General features: G+C 43.2%; 1 pseudogene; it reads left to right on the plus strand.

The window, feature by feature from the left end:
- Positions 1 to 4,354: 4,354 nt before the first annotated feature.
- LOC121005689 lies at positions 4,355 to 5,489 on the plus strand (annotated as a pseudogene).
- Positions 5,490 to 10,209: the final 4,720 nt, after the last annotated feature.

The raw sequence follows: 10,209 nt of genomic DNA on the forward strand, positions 1-10,209 counted from the left end.
GTTTAGAGAAAAACTTGTGCTGATAGCCTGTAGGATAACAGCTGATTAGCATCTAGTCCCCTTTTGTTCAGGCCCCTTACAATCAGACTCTCTGGCACCGTTTGTGAGGGGACCTTCTAACCAGAGACATCATAACCTGTTTTCCACACCTCTGCCCCATGGCTAAACTCCATGCCCATTACTCCCAGCATTTTTGGGACTAGGGGGGAGGACTCTTGGGATTGTAGGAAGGCACACTATGATGTCACATGCCTGAGGAAGGAGGAGGGGGTTGCTTTTGGGCTATAAAACCCCAAACCGGACAGAGGTGCGTTCTCTTGCAACCAGACTAGAATCAGAGACACATGGGAGAGAGCAGCTCCATGATGACCACCTGGAAAAGGCCTACTAACGCTGGAAGGATTAAGTATCTACCTGTGTAGCCCCTACCTACCCCTCACATCCCCTTATTAACCCTATATCCCCTGACCACCTACTGCTATATCTCTCCCCTGGTTAACCCTATCACCCTTGGTCCTGTAACCCCTATATTTGTGTCCCTGATGTGCACCTTGGGCCCTGAACCCTTGCCCCTGATGTGTACCCTGGGCCCTGATTTACCCTTGCCGTGTTACTGGACACCCTGATCCCCCAAACCCTTGCCTTATTGTATCTTTGTTTGTACCCCTGATCCTGTGCCACTGGTTAACCCTTGTCCCTGATTCCCTGATCCTGTGCCCCTGATTGTATTTGTGGTTCACTTACACCCCTGTAAGGCCACCGTTAACCCTCGTCGTACCCCGTAGGGACAGTGAGTAGCCAGGCGGGTGGGCTGCTAATACGTGTGTGAGTGTATTGTATAGATAGTTTGTGGGTGGAACTTGGGATTGTGTAGTGTAGTCTAGTACTGTATATTTAGTGCTGTATTGTTAGTGTATTGCGTGTGTAGTGTATTAGGTATTAATAAATACTGTTTTATATATAACTATCTGTGTAATGTGTGGTTATTAGCGATAGTTAGTGTAGTAAGGCGCATGCAGCTAGCTTAGTGATTAGTGTAAGGTAAAGGCAAAGTATTGTATTATTATTGTTATATAAAGGTATAAATGGGCGGAGTCATCAATAGACGGCTCCTCACATTTATGAATATTAATTATTGATATTTGCATATAATATTGGTGATTAATATTCCCCCTTTACATCTGCTAACCATTTCTTCAACACTTTTGCTGTGTGTTTTGGGTCATTGTCATGCTGAAATGTCGACTGGTGCCCAAGGCCAAGTTTCTCTGTAGACTGCCTGATGTTGTCGTTGAGAATCCTCATGTATTGCTCTTTTTTCATGCTGCAGTTTACTGTGATTAGGTTCCCTGGTCCATTGGCTGAAAAACACCCCCAAAGCATTAGGTTCCCACCACCATGTTTGACAGTGGGGATGGTGTTCTTTGGGTTGAAGGCTTCTCCTTTTTTACGCCAAATGAAGGAAACATCATTGTGACCAAACAATAACATTTTTGTTTCATCTGACCATAACACAGAAGACCAGAAGTCTTCTTTGTCCAGATGAGCTTTTGCAAAGGCGTCCTCCTTGGTCTGCATTGTGCAGTGTACATTGGATTGTCTGCCTTGAGACATTGCTACCAGCAGAGCCCAGATTCACCAGGATGGCCTTGGTGGTGATCCTTGGATTCTTTTTCACCTCTCTAACTATCCTCCAGGCCAGCACAGGTGTCACTTTTGGCTTCTGACCACGTCCTCTGAGATTTTCCACAGTGCGGAACATCTTGTATTTTTGGCTCAAATGTAGATAAAAGCTGAGAAATGTTTTTTTCCACAATAATGCCTCTTGTACATTGTCTTATTATCTATTGGGAGACACCTATGTCATTTCCCGTCAAAAAATTACTTGCTGGTTAAATAAAAGTAACTTTAAGTCAAAATTTGCCGGGGTATGAATAATTATGGGCAGCACTGTATGTATATGACATGTATTTGTACTGTCCTGCAGTAAACTTAATATCCAATGACCATCTAATATACCTGCAGCCACATAATCACTTGTTGTTTTCTGTACGTTGATTGAATACTTTTTGGGGCCTGTACTACACTGGCCTGCATTAAAATTGTTATCTAATGACCGTCTAATATACCTCCAGCCACATAATCACTTGTTCTTTTCTATCCGGTGAATGAATAATTTTTGGGGTCTGTAGTCCACTGGCCTGCAGCAAAATTGATATCCAATGACTGTCTAATATACATCCAGCCACATAATCACTTGATCTTTTATGTACGTTGAATGCATAATTTTTGGGGCCTGTAATCTAACTGGCCAAAAGTAAAATTGTTATACGGTGACTAAGGAAATCCGAGGTAAAATGACAGATTTCATATTCTCCTAGACTTACAGTATCAATAGCTGATTATATAGCAGTGGCTAATTGATCTATTAAGCAAATGAACATGGTGCCTCTCGATGCCAGTGCGTCTGAAGACTAGGTGAGAAACTCCACATTATCAAGGGAAGCCCCATTTAGCACAGGCCTGCTAATTGAAAACCATTTGGACATCCTAATGAAGACCTGGGAGGGGGGGGGGTACTTAAAATGCACAGCCACCCTAGACATGTTGGCTGCTAGACCAGTGGGTGGTCTAAGCCATTCAGTAGATGAATGAAATATCAGAAGCCATAACTCTGACCTCATGACACCCACAGCCTCAGAACCCTAATAATTGTGTTCAGCCTGACATGGGCTTCGGGCAGAGTCTATGCGCGCCATACTGAACAGGAGGCATTTCTCGGTATTCAGGATCTGGCCTTCTGGAAATCATAACTCAATCATATTTGGTGTCTGTATGACCGGGACAAAGTGACTCAGATTATGGGATCATACCTGTACCCGCAGTTCCTGTCATACAGCGAGGAATCGCCGTGATTCATATTGCCACCTCAGTCAGTCTTCTGGGAAGGTGGGGCAGAAACCTGAATAATATCAGACGTCCCAGAAGGCCAGACCGAAAGGAGGGAGGTTCCCTCACAGCCCACCCCTCGGCTGAGGGGGGGATAAAAATAGGTGTTTGGAACAGGTAATTGTCAGACATTTTGGGGATCCACATAGTTTGGAGTGACTGCCCATATCTTCAGCTGTCCCCACAGCCGGAATTTAACTGCTGCATCTCAGTAAGCAAATATTCCGTATTTTATCCCATTTATTTTATCTGTTCATTGCATTGTTATTGTATGTATATTGTGTTTTTATCTTTTATCTGACACTTTTTTTGTATTGCACTGCACTATTGTGTATTCAATTTAAACATTAATAAGTCCCTCCCTTGTGGTCTTATAGAACTTGCTCTTTCGGAGGGAATAACGTTACCAGTAGTGTTTCAGAGGATTTTAGGTCCCATATAGATAACCTGTGTTACTGTGTTAAATTTGGGTTGAGAGAGTATCTGAGTATAGGCCCCTATTGCCTTATAGTATAGGTGGTGGCAGCTATTGTGATAGAAAATATTGGGGTGTTAGAATCTAGGGGAGTAAGTTAGCATAATTCCATAATCTAGAATAGGTGGGTGGGAATTGATGTGGTAACTTGATGAGCTCACTAGTATAATTCACCCCAGTGACGTGACCTATTGAGTAGGGATCGTGACAGATTGGTGGCGAGCGGTGGGATAGTGTTCTTGTCTTTACACAGTTAAAGACATTAAGTGTTTAATAAATTAACCCTTACACTTAAGGGCTGGAGTATCCTTGGGAAGGATGCAACAGTTTACAAAGAAGGACTCAGTGCATACTAATTGTCAGTTAACATACATACGTGCAGAACAGACCCCCCCCCCCCCCCACCTCTTGTTTTCTTTCCTGTCCTTTATTTGAGAAAACCGCTGCTAGGATGGCAGATGTGTATAGGAACAGGACCAAAGCTGAACTTCTGGTCCTCTGTGCGGAGAGACGGCTGGACACAACAAACCAGACCAAAGTGGAGCTGATACAAACATTGATGGCGTTTGATACAGAGTCCCATCATTCTGTGGAACCAGAGCAGGGACCTTCAGCCTCTGAGGAACAGGCAGAAGATCCTATTCAGGAACTGGTTGGGCAGGACAGAACCAGTGCTCAAAGCGGTATGGAATCTTCTCTTCCTCTAATTCTCCAGCCTGTGATCCTAATCTGAGGGCGCAGCTATGGATGCAAGAGTGCCAAGCAGAGCGAGAAGCTGCAGAACGCCTAGCAGAGCGTGAAGAACGCCAGGCAGAGCGGGAGTACCAGCTAAGGTTGACCCAAATCGGACGACAAAGTGCTTCATCGTCACCCCAGGGTGAGTCCATGGATACTGTATCCCTTAAACCCCGTCTAGATCGCTTCCCTGTCATGGAGAAAGACAGTGATCTGGATGTTTTCCTCAAAAGTTTTGAAAAGGTCTGCAGGTAATTCCAGCTACCCTCTGCCGAATGGGCTAAGTATTTGACTTCAGGACTAAGAGGCAAAGCACTAGAGGTGTTTGCAGCATTGCCCACAACTATGGATCAAGATTATCAGGCTATTAAAAAGGCCTTAATCCAACGGTTTAACCTCATCCCAGAGGTATACAAAAACACTTTAGGACTGCAGCGCACAGGTACTGACAGCTACTCAGACCTGGCTGTTGGACTAAGAAACCATTTCAGGCAGTGGACCCAGGGATGGGGTGTTACCACTTTGGAAGACCTGGAGGATCTGATGCTTCTGGACCAGTTCCTCCACGCCTATTCTATGGACAGTTTATTCTGAAACGGGAGCCCAGGACCCTGGATAAAGCTGGCCAGTTTGCAGATTTATATGTTGCCAGTCGAGTGCCAGAGGCACGAAAGCCTGCTGTGCCAGGTTGGAAGGGGGGAAAACCCCCTGCTAACACCTTTACCCTACCCGCAGATCTCCAGGAGTTACCCCTGCCCAAGTCCCCAGGCCTGCTGTGGATAACCGCAGGTGTTATGTGTGCAACCAAGTCGGGCATATCAGCACTGCTTGCACAGAAAAGAGGAAAACCACCCCTTTGCCCAAACCATCTATTTCTTCCCCAGCAGTTTTGTTTGTGGGTGGGAAACAGAGGGCATCTTGTGACAATTTACAAGCGGTCACTGTGGGCAACACAGTCACCATGGGACTGAGGGACACCGGTGCCGAGATGACCCTCGTGCACCCAGAGCTTGTCAACTCCGAGGACCTCATCCCCGGAAGAACTCTAACTGTTGCTGGAGTTGGAGGTCTAACCCCTGCTTTACCCATGGCCCGAGTTTACCTGGATTGGGGGGCGGGAAGAGGAATGATTGAAGTGGGAGGGACAGATAAGATTCCCACTAATGTGTTACTAGCAACTAATCTGGGACGTTTAGTCTCCAGGTATATTCCCTCAGACATTGAGGAGGACGCCCCATATGAGTTGGCACCAGTCGCATATTGTGATATTGAGACTGTGCCTACTATGAAATGTGATAACTCTGTTTACCAATGTGTTAGAATTGCATAATGATACTGTGCCTAGTGATAACCTGAACGTAGTAACAAATGCATTAGGTGAAGTTTGCATAACTAACAATAATGTAAAAGGTGATATGTATTCATCTAAAGATAATGGCTTGTGTAGCAGTTTAGTGGCAGGAAATGTCATAAAGATGCATGAAGTTCCTGTCACTTCCACATCCACCCTCCTACACCGAGAGGGGGAGAAGGATGTGTCCATTTCTTCTGTAACCCGCAGTCAGAGTGCAGCCTGTGATCCTAATCTCAGGTCTGGGTTCTGGGCCCCTACTGTCTGGGCTATAGAATAAATGGAGCAAGCTGGCAGTCCACAGCCAGGGGCTGGGATTAGTCAGAATGTGGTGTTATCCGCCAGCACAGACGCAGACCGTCGCTTGTTTCAGACTGCCCTACACACGGATGACAGTCTGCAGAAGCTGCGGGAGATGGCTGGTCTGGCTCCTGAGGGGGAAGACAAAGAAATCATATTCTGGGACCAAGGGAGGGTACGGGGGCCCCTAGATCTCCTGAAGGAATCATGGGAGGGAGAATTGGTTTCACCCGAAGTCTCTGTAATCGACTATGTCCTAAACTTCAGGGAAAGAATGCAGGAACTGACCAGTATTGTACATGAGAACATGGTTCAGGCACAGGCGAATCAAAAGAGGTGGTATGATAGAAATGCCAGGGAGAGGGTGTACGAGGTGGGTCAGAAGGTATGGGTACTGGTCCCTATGACCCAGAACAAACTCCAGACGGCATGGGAAGGCCCGTATCCCATTCATCAACGCTTAACCCCTTAAGGACTTATTAAGGCCCTATTTCACCTTAAGGACTTGGCCATTTTTTGCAAATCTGACCAGTGTCACTTTAAGCGATGATAACTTTAAAACGCTTTGACTTATCCAGGCCATTCTGAGATTGTTTTTTCGTCACATATTATACTTCATGACACTGGTAAAATGAAGTAAAAAAAATTCATTTTTATTTATAAAAAAAATACCAAATTTACCAATAATTTGTAAAAAAAATTGGCAAATTTCCAAGTTTCAATTTCTCTACTTCTAGAATACATAGTAATACCTCCAAAAATAGTTATTACTTTACATTCACCATATGTCTACTTCATGTTTGGATCATTTTGGGAATGATATTTTATTTTTTGGGGATGTTACAAGGCTTAGAAGTTTAGAAGCAAATCTTGAAATTTCAGAAATTTTCAAAAACCAATTCTTAGGGACCAGTTCAGGTCTGAAGTCACTTTGCGAGGCTTACATAAAAGAAACCACCCAAAAATGACCCCATTCTATAAACTACACCCCTCAAGGTATTCAAAACTGATTTTACAAACTTTGTTAACCCTTTAGGTGTTCCACAAGAATTAATGGAAAATAGAGATACAATTTCAAAATTTCACTTTTTTGGCAGATTTTCCATTTTAATAATTTTTCCAGTTACAAAGCAAGGGTTAACAGCCAAACCAAACTCAATATTTATGGCCCTGATTCTGTAGTTTACAGAAACACCCCATATGTGGTCGTAAACTACTGTACGGGCACACGGCAGGGCGCAGAAGGAAAGGAATGCCATACGGTTTTTGGAAGGCAGATTTTGCTGGACTGTTTTTTTTTTTGACACCATGTCCAATTTGAAGCCCCCCTGATGCACCCCTAGAGTAGAAACTCCAAAAAAGTGGCCCCATTTTAGAAACTACGGGATAGGGTGGCAGTATTGTTGGTACTAGTTTAGGGTACATATGATTTTTGGTTGCTCTATATTACACTTTTTGTAAAGCAAGATAACAAGAAATAGCTGTTTTGGCACCGTTTTTATTTTTTGTTATTTACAACATTCATCTGACAGGTTAGATCATGTGATATTTTTATAGACCAGGTTGTCACGGGTGCGGCGATATCAAATATGTATACATTTTTTTTTATTTATGTAAGTTTTACACAATGATTTCTTTTTTGAAGCAAAAAAAAAAAAATCATGTTTAAGTGTTTCCATAGTCTCAGAGTCATAATTTTTTCAGTTTTTGGGCGATTACTTTGGGTAGGGTCTCTTTTTGCGGGATGAGATGACGGTTTGATTGGCACTATTTTGGGGTGCATATGACTTTTTGATCGCTTGCTATTACACTTTTTGTGATGTAAGGTGACCAAAAAATTGTTTATTTAGCGCAGTTTTTATTTTAAATTTTTTATGGTGTTCATCTGAGGGGTTAGGTCATGTGATATTTTTATAGAGCCAGTCGATACGAACGCGGCGATACCGAATATGTATACTTTTTTTATTTATGTAAGTTTTACACAATAACAGCTTTTTTAAAACAAAAAAAAATGATGTTTTAGTGTCTCCATATTCTGAGCCATAGTTTTTTTTTTTTTTTTTGGGCGATTGTCTCAGGTAGGGACTCATTTTTTGTGGGATGAGGTGACGGTTAGATTGCCCACCAAAATAGTACCAAACGCCTTTTTGATCGCTTGCTGTTGTACTTTTTGTGATGTAAGGTGACAAAAAAATTGTTTATTTAGCACAGTTTTTATTTTTAATTTTTTACGGTGTTCATCTGAGGGGTTAGGTCATGTGATATGTTTATAGAGCCGGTCGATACCTAATATGTATACTTTTTTTCCCCCCCTATTTTTTACCCAAGTTTTTACCAAACTTTATTTGGGGAAAATGACGTTTTTGTTTATTTTTACAAAATACAGCCCCATGGGGACCCGATGGCACCGCCGCACCAGGTAAAAGCCGCAAACCGCAGGTCTGAATTGACCTGCGGTTTGTGGCGATCACCGACACAGGGGGGTCACGGGACCCCCCTGCGCATTTAGCCAAGGTGCCTGCTCAATGATTTGAGCAGGCACCGGGTTCCGATCACCACCCGCCGGGGGGCGGCGATGATCGGAACTATACATGACGTACCGGTACGTCATGGGTCCTTAAGGACTCGGGAACCATGCCGTACAGGTACGTCATGGGTCCCTAAGGGGTTAAATGACGTGGACAATGTAGTCACGATTGATCATGTTCGCAAGAAGCACAAAGAAGAGAGGTAAGGGAGTTCCGCACTCTCAGAACTAATTCAAACTGCAGAAGAACATGTGAAGAACCCATATAAAAGGAAAAAAACGGAAGAAACGCCCCGAATTCCCCAAGAAGTCCCTCAAATTCTATTTCCGCTTCTTTTTGGACAGAGTCTTGGCTAGGTCCGCGTTGCTCATGTCTAGATGTAGCTTAGCGTATTTGGTCCTCTTCTACACAAAGTAAAAAGAGTTATGTAAAAAGTGATCCACCCCTATAAAATCTTAATGTTAACAAGTGCCAGAATAGTAATATACAGGTCCTGTAATAGGACACTAGAGTGGGACCATCTATCTCAGGGGAGTGTTTCTCGTGGGACAATTATTGTAGTGCACCTCGGATAACAAGGGAGGTCCTAATCTCCATGTCTGACAGTACTGGAGACCATATCTCCAGAAGGATATTGATACTTTGGAGAGAGTTCAGAGAAGAGCTACTAAACTAGTACATGGATTACAGGATAAAACTTACCAGGAAAGATTAAAGGACCTTAATATGTATAGCTTGGAAGAAAGAGGAGACAGAGGGGATATGATAGAAACTTTTAAATACATAAAGGGAATCAACAAGGTAAAAGAGGAGAGGATATTTAAAAGACGAAAAACTGCTACAAGAGGACAGTTTTAAATTAGAGGGGCAAAGGTTTAAAAGTAATATCATCAGGAAGTATTACTTTACTGAGAGAGTAGTGGATGCATGGAATAGCCTTCCTGCAGAAGTGGTAGCTGCAAATACAGTGAAGGAGTTTAAGCATGCATGGGATAGGCATAAGGCCATCCTTCATATAAGATAGGGCCAGGGGCTATCCATAGTACTCAGTATATTGGGCAGACTAGATGGGCCAAATGGCTCTCATCTGCCGACACATTCTATGTTTCTATGTCCCTTACTATTGCAGGGACAGTGATTATTGCTGCAGTCGTGTTGTTCTATTCTCATATTTTAGTGGTCAGTATATTTTAATGCAGTCACTGATTTAAATAATGACTGAGGATTTGATGGTAATGTACAACTACTATGCACCTCAGATAACCAGGGAGGTCCTAATCTCCATGTCTGATGCATGTCCCTTACAATTGCAGATGAATGTTAAATAAAGAATATAACCCCCCTCCCCAACACACCAGTGTCAACTCATTAGGTGTGCAACAAAAAGGTATGTATCATAAACACAATATACTCAGCATGGCTCAGGTCTTATGTATACTACTGTGATATGAGAAAAATCAATGTGAATATTCAGAAAAAAAAAACTTCAATGTTTAGTCCTGGGAAAGTGTTATGGAGGGGTTCAGAGAAACGCTATGGGGTTATTTACTATCCAGAAATACATTTATATTAGGCATATTTCTGGCGGGGATTGCGGCGCAATCTGACTTTTCCTCGCTCACGCCAGGTCTAAAAAATGTGGGCGTGACATGAGAAGGGGACGGGCTGACCCATCCCATTCACCATTTTCTACGCCTGGTTTAGGTGTAGAAAATGGTCTAAATGTAAGACAGCAAGGGAGTTGTCTTTCATTTAGAAGCAGCGGTGGATCCGCCGAAGTTATGTACAGGCCGATCCACCGCCAGCTACACAACAGCCAACCAAGTGAACAACACTCTCCAGGATATAGGCGGATCAATATCCAAATCTAC

The sequence above is a fragment of the Bufo bufo genome, chromosome 6, assembly GCF_905171765.1.
Source record: "Bufo bufo chromosome 6, aBufBuf1.1, whole genome shotgun sequence".
Lineage (NCBI taxonomy): Eukaryota > Metazoa > Chordata > Amphibia > Anura > Bufonidae > Bufo > Bufo bufo.